Genomic DNA, 12838 nt, shown 5'->3' with positions numbered 1-12838 from the left:
CAGTTCACAGTACAATAGCAACCATAGTTGAATGAGGAGCTAGAGAGTGGGAGAGAGCCTAATGGGGCACAGTTCACAGTACAACAGTAACCACAGTTGAATGTTGACCGGTAGAAGGGAAAAAAAACACAAAGTACGACTAACCGCTAGGATGGAGAGCCTAAGATTGCACAGAAACAGAGTATGGTATGTCTGCAGTTAAGCTGAAGTACGCGCAAAGGCTGGGTAGTTTATTAGGGAGCAGTAGGGGCTGCTCCCTCTTCCGGAACCCTTCTTACATTTCGGTCACTGACGGTCGATGGCTGTGCAGCATGCTCACACTCTGCGCCACACCCTTCATCACCAAACACCTGCATGGCATAACACTTAGCCTACGCGAGGGATTTGCCATGGAGGGTCTTGTCCTCGCTTCTTAAAGGATACGCTGCCTAGGCATAGTGCAGCGTGCTACGTTCAATTGTCCAGCGTCTCCTGCTGTCCTGCGTCACACAACACTGCACCATTAGCCTATGTCGGCTTTGCTACAGAGTGTCTGGTCATCGATTTTTAATGGATAGGTTGTTTGGGCCTAGCTCAATGTGCTATTTTTGATTGACCAGCGTCTCCTGCCGTCCTGTGTCACACAACACCACGCCCTTAGCCTTTGTGGGCTTAGCCACAGAGGGTCCGGTACTCGCTTCTTAAAGGATTCACTGTATTTGTGTAGTGCAACATGCTATGTCTGATTGGCTATTGTCGCTTGCGCTCCTGCGTTGCATAACATGCCCCTAGCCTACGCGGGCTCAGGATCCTGTTTCCTAAGTGATAAGGGGGTGACCTGATAAGGATCTCCTTTGCACTCCTTGCTTTTCACCCGGGACCATCCTGAGGCCTTATTTTGAAGCTCAGACTTCCTGCTACTTGTCACAGGAGTTCCTGGATGTGAATCAGCAATACGCTACGCTCCTACGGATAGAAAAGTGTGTTGTATGATTGTGGCTAAAACTCCAGGAGACCCACCCCCAAATACATTTGCTCCAAGATTGCACCCTTTTAGATGTTCCGACACATGTTACCTAAGAAAAAATATTCCAATGCATGGTGCAATTTTACCCTGTGAAATGCAGCACTACTGGAGCAACATAACCCAGAAATGCAATTTAGCACAACACGTCACCCAATTCAGTTTATGTAATTCGCTGTTAGATTGCTCTGTATTTAAATATTTGATCACGTGAACATGGAATTGCAAAGCCGGCTGCCTAACACAACCTCAGCCTTCCTGTCGTCTTTATTCATCATTCTATGGTTAAGCAGTGGGACTGTGCGCATTCAGAGAAGGTGGTTCTGCTTTACTTAGTCATCTGGCGCCAGAAATGCTGACGTTTCCTGGCTTCTCTCCTATCGTGGGCCTGACAGTTGTCAAGCCTTCATGGCTCCTGCCTTAAACCGCCCAGGCCTGACTGGCTTGTCATGACAGATGTCTGTACAGTCTAGCAAGGTTACAGCAGGGCAGCTCTTCACAGCAAGACCCTGACAGCTTCAGCAGCCATATCCAGACATGCCTAAAGGAAATGTGATGACCCGACTCAGTGAGAAACGCCAAAGGCCCTACTCTTTCCCAGGACTTAAATAGCTTTTTTCAGAGATTGTTTTTTTCTCAATGATTTTTGTTATTTTCTCCTCTACTCAATGCCTGGATGATATTGCCTTGACAAGGCCTACTTTTTTGTCCAGTTTATGGAGATCGGTACACATATGGTACGAGAAACTGCTGAAAGAAATCTCAATTTTAAACGGCAAATAAATGTTCCAGACCTGACTTTTGACAGAACACTTCTACGTTATGCACGTTTGGTGTATCACTGTAGCACAAGACCTTTACATAATCACCTTTTTACTTTTGTTCATAGATTATTTTCCTTCTTCCTGTTACTGGATATGGGAGGCATCAGCCTTGTAGCCTAGAATTGTCAGTTCAGGGTAATGGCACACTGCACAGTGTAATAGGTACTGATGAGCCTGATATAGTGTTTGAAGTAATCACACTTCAATTCATAGGAGTTACAATACTGCAGAGCAGCTAAACTATGCTCCATAAAATAGACTGTTCACAGACTGTTTCAAGAGACAGGATCAGGGTCAAGGCCCTGTCAGGGGGAGCAGGGAAACCTCTCAACCTGAGGAAATAGGAGGCCTACAAGTGCCTTGCCAGAAGCAATCCTACTCCAAAGGTGGGGTGCAGGAGTTGAAGAGGCTCCCCCTGCATGACCTGTTCAACTGTTGGCAAGTGTCTCATACACAATGCTTGCTAGCTTCTGTCTTTGTCGGGTCTTTTCTGCTTCCTTTTCTGGACTAACTGCCACTGGCGTAGCGGGGGCCCCCACTGGCCCTGCACATGTCCTGGGAGGGGGGCTCCTCAGACAAAAAAAAACAAAATACAAAGAAGACAAAATAAATAGTTTCTTTTTGACGTCACTCTGCCTTCATAAAGAAATTATTTCTTTATGAAGGCAGAGTGACTAGAAAAATATACTTTTCCTTTATGAGGTCTGAGGGCTCCCCCACCCCAGGAAATGGAAGCCTACGGACTGGAGGCATCCATGTCAAGGGGCAGGGGGTTCCTATGAAATCAAAAATAAATAGTTTCTGTTTGAAGTAACTTTGCCTCAATAAAGAAATGATTTGTGTTCCAGTTCGGTCAGTTAACAGACATTATTTCTTAATGAAGTCAGAGTGACTTCAAAAAGAAAACATTTCTTTTTGTATTAATGGGGCACCCCTCCACCCCATGGCACAGAGGCCTCCAGCTCCTCTACAGATGACGGGAACAAGCATTCCTGGTTGTTGCAGGGAACTGAAGGTCTTGTTCCCTCGACCAACAGATTAAAGGTAGGAAAATGAATTTCATTAAATGCGTGTGCATCTAAGTGTGTGAAGGATTTGATATTGTTGTACTGGAACTGTGAAACTCGTGCTGACTAGGCCAAGGAGTGTGCTCTGCTCGAGAGTCCTGCTTTGTCCCCTGCTTCAAATGTGGGGAAGGGAGACCCAGCTATACCTTCCAGACTTATCATTTGGTGAACACTTCTTTCTTTTCTGGAGAACATTATCCCACACTCTTTTTTTGTAATTTTGAAGTAAGGCTTGGCAATATTTTCTTTTTTTTTATAGTATAGGCCCTTTTTATATGACAAAGATACCACTAGGACTGCCTTATTATTATTATTTGATAGTCGTACCTTGCACCCATCTTAGATTTAGGTTTAGATTAGACGTTTATCTCACCCATTATAAAGTTAAATAAACACCCTTGAACTGTGATCACTTGTGTCTGTTTTTACTGTTTCCACCATGCGTTCCTTACATATGGTGTCAGGAGTGGGGTCTTACTCAATTGAAACAAATTGGGGTACCCTTCAGTTTCAAAAACGTAGTCATCGAGCTTCTAGCCCTTCTGTTGCCACACAATAAATAATAGGATTCAATATTTGTAGCAGTAGGGAAGCTTTCATTCCCCTGGGAAAAGAGAAATGATTCCTACCAATTTGGTTCTGATACCCCTCCAGGGTACTACATCAGGTTAGCCCCAAAATCTGGCCTATCATGGCAGTTCGGTATAGACGTTTTAGCAGGCATCGTCGTCCCTGACTTCCGCGGAGATGTAAAGGTTCTCTTCCAGAATCATGGTGAAGACCCATTTGAGGTACATTAAGGGGATCAAATTGTTCAGGGAGTTTTGGAAAAGGCATTATTTCCTCACTTTCAAGAAAGAGAACCAGATAAAAGAAAGAGGTGCATTAGGCATTGGGGAAGCTGATATACCTTCTGACATTGAAAGCACGAATGTTAGAGGAGCTCACCATCTATCCCGATGTAACCTTCACCCAGCAAAACGAGGCGGCTCACATTGAGGCCTTCCTGCAGGCTAATCCGGAAGGAGAAGGTATAGAAAAAAGGACCCCCTTTTTTTTCTTAAAGCAGGGATTGCTGTATAGGAGGTAAACGACCGAAGGATTGATCAAGATGCAGTTGGTGATCCGCAGGACCCACCGAAAGGTTGTTTTGGAGATCTCACACTTGCATCTTACTGGGGGTCAGTTAGGACAAATGAAAAAAACAAACACACATCAGTGGGAAGTTTTACTGGCCAGGTATCCACTCCGATATAAAGACCTTTATCCAGACGTGTGAAATATGTTTAAAAAAAACTAGCACACATGTCTCCTTGTCTGCTCCTTTGAATCCCTTACCAATCATAGAAATCCCTTTTTCAAGATTCGGAGTGGACATTATTGGCCCTCTAGAAACATCCAGATTAGGCAACAGGTATGTCCTAGTAATTGTTGATTATGCTACTAGATACCCCAAAACATTCCCAATGTGACATAATAGCACACAGCAAATTCGTAAACACCTTCTACCGTATTTTTGCATGGTTGATTTCCCAAGGAAATATTGACAGATCAAGGTTCAAACTGTATGAGCAAGCTATTGGTAGAAGTCAAAGAGCTACTCCATATTACCACATTACGAACTTCTGTGTACCACCACCAAACCATGACTTGGTAAAACAATTCAATAAAACCTTAAAATTAATCCTGCAGAAATTAGTAGATAAAGACGGGAAGGACTCGGACCAAATCATCCCATGGGCACTATTTGCAGTGCGGAAAACCCCACAGGCCTCCACAGAATTTTCCCCTTTTGAATAACTTTATGGCAGACAGCCCAGAGATGTCCTGGACATTCTCTGGGAAACCTAGGAGGAATGAAAAGAGGCACCCATTCCCATCTCGCAAACCACTACCCAAATGCGAGAACATATGAGACTTGTCCGAGATCTAGTCAGCACTCATATGGAAAAGTCTCAAAGTCAATGAAAATCCAACTACAGTAAGAAAGTAAGTTTAAGATTGTATTCTATAGGACAAAAAGTATTGTTACTATTACCCACCTCAGAAAATACGCGTGTTTCTAAGTGGCATGGGCCCTATGAAATAGTAGAATGAATGTGAACCTGCACTTACAAAGTAGCCCAAATGGACCAAAAAGAGAAGGTCCATTTATATCAACTGAATCTGCTAAAGGAGTGGGAACAGAACCTATCAGCCACCCATGCCAAAGTACTATCTTGTTTGCTTCCAGAAGATATAGACATCTTTGTACTAATTCCTCCTGAGGTGTCTACTCCAAAACAAGAAGATCAAAAAGATGTATCACATCCTTCCCCAATGTATTTTCAGACAAACCAGGGAGAATCAAAGGCACTTACCACTATATTAGAACATCTAAGGGAAATGTAGTCCATTTAAAACTCTACAGACTCCTGGAAGGCCTGTAAACAGATAGTGGTTGAGGAAGTAAAAAAATGCTGCAAGCTAATATCATCAAGCCCTTGCCCATGGTCCTCCCCTATCGTCTTGGTAAATAAACCTGTCTCTTCCTGGAGGATCTGTATAGATTTCCGTCAAGTCAACGCAATATCCGATTTTGATACCTATCCCATGTCACGCATCAATTACCTATTGATAAACTTGGAGCAGTACCTTTCTATCCACCCTAGATTTAACAAAAGGGTACTGGGAGGTACCAGTTAATGGGTCAGATAAGGAAAAGACAACATTTTCAACACCCTTAGGACTATTTCAATTCAAAGTCCTCCCTTTTGGCTTACACAATGCACCAGCCACTTTCAAACGCCTAATGGATGCACTCTTACGCCCCTATTCTGACTTCTGTGGAGCTTACATTGACAATATTGTTATCTATAGTAAAACCTGGGAAGACCACCTGGCTTAACTGCTAATCCATATAAATGCAGATTGGCACAATTAGCTGTAAAATATCTATTTTTCTTTTGTACAGCCCCAACATGAGAAAGTGAGAGCCGTCCTAGATACACCTACCCCCAAAACTAAAAAGGATTTGAGAGCCTTTCTAGGTTTAATAGGATATTATCATAAGTTTTTTCCTAATCTTTCGGACAAAACAGCGAGGCTGACTGATAAACATAAGAACTCCGAACCCAGAAACTTCATTGGTCTGAAGAGGATGATATATGTTATAACACCTTAAAGCAAACTCTGTGCCAAAACCCAATCCTCAAGGTGGTAGACTTCTCCAAAGACTTTATATTGCAGATGGAGGTCTCCCTTACTGGGTTAGGAGCAGTTCTATCTCAAGTCTGCGAGCCACAAAGTCTTCCCATGTGAACAAAATACTCTGTGCCATCAAGTGGGCCATTATCCACCTGAGATACTATCTCTAAGAAAGAAAATTTAACTTGGTCACCAATAATTTTCCCCTAGTTTGAACCAGCCAACACAAAGACTCAAACCCACATGTAATGCAATGGTTTCTAGACCTGCAGCCCTACTGCTTCATGGTGGAACACCGGAAATGAAAAGACCAGGGAAATGTAGATTTCCTGACCCGGTTTCCCTGTGAAGCAGATGTGGCTACATCGCAAGAAGGAAGAGTATGTGAGAAACCTGAAGGTGTGTCACCCGCTGATGCCTGGAGATCTGTCATCCAGGTGGCCAGGACATGGTCATCGCTATTGGATCCAGTTCCTGGGGATGGACCAGTGGGGGAGGATCACCTGAGTAAGCGGACTTCAGGGAGGGGAAGTGTGACACTTAGGGTTGAGATGTCCCCTTCCCTGTAACACCTTTTCCCCATCCTACCATGTAGGATATTTAGAAGCTCTACCCCCTTTTCCCACACAAACACTTTCTTACACTGTAACACACAACGCACTAACACCAGAGCCGTTTACCTGAAATGTCCCAACACACGGGTCAGGCAGAGTCAGGCAATTGACAATAAACACGCACACCTGACAGCCCTTTACCTTGCCCACAGGGATAAAAGGTGGAGCATGACAGCACACTTCAAGCAAGGCAGAACGCATGAGGCGACAGCTACACCAAACTAGCAGTACAAAAGGAGGAGAAAAGCGGCGAGACCTGGAAGGACGACAAAGGGGGCATTGCCCTTGCCCTTTTCAGCTCAGACTCGCAAAGCCTCTGAAAGCGAAATCATAAGACCAGGAGTTACAGCTGGCGTGAGGAGCAGCAGATGTCAACGGTTTACAGGGGCCTCCCGCATTGATAAAGTAGGTGGAGAGGCAAACTGGCTACCATGGTACTATCCTTGACTCCAGAGATCAGAGAAGCCAATGAGTTCAGCACAGCTGGTGAGTCGGAGGAAGCTGATAGCAAACCGAACTGTGTTCAGCCCAAGGTTGCAAGCAGCAACATTTTGACCAGAAGGAATTTGTAAGCAAACAAACGAGTGTGTGTGTTTGAACTTTAAAGAAAGCCCATTTGAGGCCTAGGTGCAGAGTGGTCCGGTGCCACATGGGCGCTCATTCGAAAAAAAGCTCTGACCGGGACCTGTTTTGAAACTACAAGAACCATAAGGCCCTAGGAAAGCATGGGCTAAGGCATCAGAACGGTTCTACAGGGGTTACGTCAAATCATTAGTACAATTGAAAGTCTTTGACTCATTCCCAGAGGAAAGCTAGGAGAAGGGACCCCCACTTTCCAATAAGATTGTGAACGGTGGAATGTGGCAAGTGTGCACCTAAAAGAGGTATGCCGAAAGAAAGCTAGGAGAAGGAAAACCTTGCTTTCTGATAAAAATGCAGAAATACTTGAAGTATGTTAAAGAAAGGCCGTAGTGCACCTGAAGGAAGGAGGCCAAAACTTTGAGGAGGATCCAAGCCCGACAGAGGGAGATGCTGGGGGTGAAGAACAATCACCCAAGGGGCAAGACCACCAAGAGAACTTTTATTTGTTTGTCATTGTGAAACACCACAGGCCTTCTAAGGCAAGAGACTTTTGCAAGGAAGAGACTTAGCCTCTGAAGGTTTTGATATCGTTGAACTGGAAATGTGAACCTCATGGTGACAATGCCAAGGAGTGTGCTGTGCTCGAGAGTCTTGCCTTGTCTGTGCTTCAAACGTGGGGAAGGGAGACCAAGCCATAACATCCTGAATTATCGTTAGGTGAACACTTTTTTCTTTTCTAGAGAACATTATCCCACACTCTTTTTTTGTAATTTAGAAATAAGTCTTGGCAATATTTTTCGTTTTAGTATAGTCTCTTTTTACAAGATGCCACTAGGACTGCCTTATGATTATTTTATGGTTGTAGTTTTCTCCCATCTTAGATTTAGGTTTAGATTAGGCGTTTATCTCACCCATTATGAAGTTCAATAAACACCCTTGAACTGTGATCACTTGTGCCTGTCTTTACTGTTGCCACCATAAGTTCCTTAAATACCCATGCAGCAGCACGTTTGTGCATATTGTGCAAGCGTGGTAATCTAGGCCAGCCCAGAGTGTGGTGCAATATGTGAATTGTTGCCAAGCTGGGTGGGGGGCTCAGCATGGATCTCAGGGGGCCCCCATATTTTGTACTACGACACTGCTAACTGCCCCAGAAGTCCCCAGGTCATTGCAACAGGAACCTGGGCTGAAGCCAGAAAATCAATGGGCACACCAAGATGCAATCATTATCAATCAAGCCCAACCAATCCTTGCAGGACCCCAATGCAGTACCACTGAAGAGGAAAACAGCAAAACAGCAAAGAACAATTTACCAGAAGCGGGAGACCTGCACAAGAAAACCAAACTTTGAGCTTCCGGAATGCCAGAAACTATAGCAGAGGCAAAGCTCACTGAAGGTTTTAAAACCCATGACCCAAAGTCCCAACCCCATAGGAAAAGACCAGGACTGCATTGTCCCCAGAGAACTGGTGACCATGGGAACCAATGAGAACCCGGAAGAAGGGAACCAAAGGTTAGACTGGCCTATAAAATCCCAGCGAGGCAGAAGATGGACAGAACGTGTTTGGGTGAGTACAGATGTGTAGTTGGTGGATTAAAACAACTAGAAGTGGAAAAACGGATGGTGGCATGGAGTCTTGCAAGGACTTCAGCCGGACTTATTTATTAATTTGATGCATTTAGATAGCACTTTTATCCAAAGTGCTTCACAACATTAAGAACAGTACAAAAAATGTGTGAAATATAAGACTTACATGAATCTCAGAAAAGGTTCCAAGACATTATTCAGAAAAGGAAAGCTGAAGTAGGTACATTTTTAGACGCTTATTGAATTGTGAAAGATTAGAGCGAGAATGGATATCGAAAGGTAGGGAGTTTCAAAGTTTGGAAGCAGGGAGGTGAAAGAAATTAAAACAGGATACAGAACATAGAGGGTCAAGAGAAAGAAAAAAACTGAGAAGCAGAACGAAGATTGTGATTAAGATGATAAAGTGAAATCAAGGCAAGGAGCAAGAGCACGAACACATTTAAAGACAAGACAAAGAAAATGAAATGTGTAATTCCACTGGACAGGTAGCAATTTAACATGAGCCATAAATGGAGAAATATGAGAAGACGGAAGAAGGTACAAACTGCTGAATGAAGAAGCAAACAGCGAATTTAGCAAAGTCAATACAGAGTGAACAGTAGAGTTGGAGATGAGTCAAAACCAGGTATTTAAGCAATGTTTTAGTGGAAGAGAAGGTAAGCAAAGGGTGAATCTCTTTAAGGTTAAATACATGGAAACGACACAAATGCAGAGATTTGAGTCTGAAAGGAAAGGGAGGGATCACATACGACTCCTAGGTTACCTACCTGAGAAGGTAATAGGAGAAATAGAAGACGAAAGCAGATAGATGAAGGCAAGGACATTTTAGGGGAGGAAGGAAAAAATGCATTTTCAGTTTTTGTTTTAAATTTAAACAAAGAAAACAAAAAAGAATTCACGAAGAGATAGCCGCAACACAAGAGGAAAGTCAAGAGTCAATAGTATCTTTGAAAGAAGGGAAAGACAGTCGAATCTGGGTGTCATCAGCATAAAAATGAACCATGATTAGAGACAATAGTGAAGAGGTATAACGCTTGAATAAAACAGGACCCAAGACGGACGTGTGAAAGGTGGTATGAGAAGAGAGAAAGAGAGAGAAGTAAGACCCTTCCAGGAAACAGAAAAAGATCGATTTTCAAGATAAGAGGAAAACCACTTTGATTGTTGGTAAGGTTTTGTGTATGAGAGAGTGGCAGCAAGTGAGAGTGAGCTAAGTGTGTGGGAGTGATTGCGCTAGAGAGAGAGAGAGAGAGAGAGAGAGAGAGAGAGAGAGAGAGAGAGAGAGAGAGAGAGAGATAGATAGAGAGAGGGAGCCAGTGAGAGAAGTCAGGGAAAGGTGAAGGAAGGGAGGGTACGTGAATAAAGACTGGTGGGGCAATGAGAAATTATGAGAGAGTGAGAGAGAGAGAGAGAGAGAGAGAGAGAGAGGGAGAGGGAGAGGGAGAGAAGGGGGAGAGAGAGAAGGTAAGAGTAGAGAAGTAGAGGAAAAGGGCACAGAGAAGGAGGAGAGTAGTTTCATGAGGGGGAGAGAGTGAAAGAGAGGCGGTATAGAGAGTGAGGGGAGGGGAGAGCGGTGAAGAAGATCAGGGGAAAGAGGAAGAGCAGAGAGGGGGAGAAGATCAGGCTGGAGAGGGAGACAGTCTTGAAAAAGAAGAAGGAGGAGACAGATAGACAGATGGCGAGATTAGTTAGATAATAGAGGGCAGAGAAGGGAGATGCAAGAAGGAAGAATAGAGTGAGCGCAGGAAGAGGAAGTGGATAAGAGAGAGAGAGTTGAGAAAGAGAGATGAGAAGAGAGACTGGGGAGATAGAAATAGAAGAATGAGGATAAGTATCAAAGAGAGCAAGGCCTCATTTTCAATTCCTAAAGGTAGACAGAGAGAGAAGAGTAAGGCCTTTAGATTCTGCCTTAGGTGCAGTGAAGCTAACACAGGAGGGAGTGATTTGCATTAGTCCTAGTCATGGGGACCACTCTGGGGTGTAGACATGCCTTGGCTGCAGTGGTGGAGCGCCGTGAAGTTCAAAGAAAGTCCTTTGATATCTCTTAGGCTAGACCACTAACCAGCTCCCCGAGATTAGTTTGAAAATACTAATACATTTTGAGAACTTCCACTATCCTTGTCTGTGGATTTTGAACCATCCGTTATGGGGAAGCAGATCCTATAGCAAACATGTCCACCCTTTGCATACAATATCAATCCAAAAACACGCAGATCGTATATAACACAACATTAAGACATATGACCGACATTGCACTCCACAGAACTCTACTGCAACCAAAACACCTATATTTGAAACCTGTAAACGAGTGTTGGACACAGAGCGTTCTCATTATAACCCTCTAAGCTTACAATGCTCCCAGCATCAAACAAACATAACTACAAAGTACACATTGTATCAAGTACAACTCAATATGCACTCTTCTTAACACTTGCTAAAACCATCACGCACACACATACTGCACCCACAGCACCTATCCTGCAACTTAGATTGCTCACAACACACTAACATCACTACACAATACCCCACTAAGCTCACCTTACAACCGACACCACCAAACATCAGACAGCAGAGACTGTGCAGCATTTCACACCATTCATGCAGCATCCTGTTGCATTCGCACTGCACATACCAGGCCCTCACTGAACAGTTCAGAATTCGGGGAGATCTTAGACCCCTTTCCATTCCATTAATAATAATGACATTCCTGTTATATTCAAGCAATCCCCAGGGGAAATGTAACACACATCGCTGTTTTTCCATCACGACTCCTCTATTAAACAGAAGTACAGGAACCAGGGACTTGCACCCTCACAGGAAGTGGTTAGCAGAACCCTACAGCAACTAGTCCCCTTCTTATAAGATCTACCTCCCTGTAAGTACATGAATCTGCCCAAATGAGTATATTCTCCTTCAGAGCAGCATTAGTCTCAGGATGATAGCTCAGGGGCAACACACTCTCCTTGGAAGCAAGTCGACGCAGAGCAGCACAGGTTCGATTACATTTACATTACGCATTTGCTCTTTGCCAATCAGTGTGCTGATCGTTCGATGCCGACTCTGCAGGCATGCCATCATCCAAACACTCCATCTCTGCCCCCATTTCCTTTCTTACCTGCACAAATCTTTCATGCGAGTTTGACCTTTCTCCCCCTGATTGGTGACAATGTGATATACAGGCAGTAAAGGTTAAATCTGTGGCAAAATATTACTTGGAATCCCAAGCACTCACAGTCCACAAAGATATCCTACGAAAGCTGACCTCAAGACCCCTGCACGCCTGATCTTCAGACAATTAAAAAGGGATGAACATAAGAGTATGGTGATGGGGCAGGAGCCCAACCCGCATCAGCCCCCGACCTCGATCCATCTCAACTGACCTGCACCTGATTGCACACCACTCCAGCACTCCCAGGAAGCGGAATCAAGCAACACGTTGTTGCTCCCAGCACCGATCCCAGGAGAGGTGAAGTAGCTGTATCACGCTGCTGCCTTCTGTTTTCCTGTAACTTGCCTGATCTCACTCCCAGCTGACAGAAATTCGCCATTGCAGAACACGAGGAATTAAAGAAAATGGCTGCCGCCATTTGTTTTCGTCGGGTTGCCTAGCAACCACTCAACAGCCCATTGGCCCGCCGCCAGTACTTCTTCAGGGAGGCTCCGACGGAAGTCGTGAGCCGGCCCTCCCCTAAAGGCACTCCTTAAGGCACAGGCCTGTCTGTGCCAGCGCCATTATTCCGATGCATCAGGTGGGCAGGAGCCCAACCCACATCAGCCCCCGACCTCGATCCATCTCAGCTGACCTGCACCTGATTGCACACCGCTCCAGCACTCCCAAGAAGCGGAATCAAGCAACACATTGTTGCTCCCAGCACCGATCCCAGGAGAGGTGAGCTAGCCGGTATCACGCTGCTGCCTTCTGTTTTCATGTAACTTTCCTGATCTCACTCACAGCCGACAGAAATTCACCATTT

The 12838-nt window shown here is 44.5% G+C and overlaps 1 long non-coding RNA gene across 2 annotated transcripts in view; it reads right to left on the bottom strand.

Annotated features, from left to right (window-relative positions):
- Positions 1-12838, bottom strand: part of LOC138526501 (uncharacterized) — a 73133-nt gene extending 60295 nt beyond the window's left edge. The window contains exon 1 of one of the 2 annotated variants that reach the window (XR_011283593.1): positions 12245-12838. This is a non-coding gene — a long non-coding RNA (uncharacterized lncRNA). The remainder of the gene's footprint in view (positions 1-12244) is intronic. The other variant, XR_011283591.1, reaches the window with a different exon arrangement.

This window comes from Ambystoma mexicanum, chromosome 1q (assembly GCF_040938575.1).
Source record: "Ambystoma mexicanum isolate Mex_15411 chromosome 1q, UKY_AmexF1_1, whole genome shotgun sequence".
Lineage (NCBI taxonomy): Eukaryota > Metazoa > Chordata > Amphibia > Caudata > Ambystomatidae > Ambystoma > Ambystoma mexicanum.
This window is presented reverse-complemented; position numbering and strand designations above follow the sequence as displayed.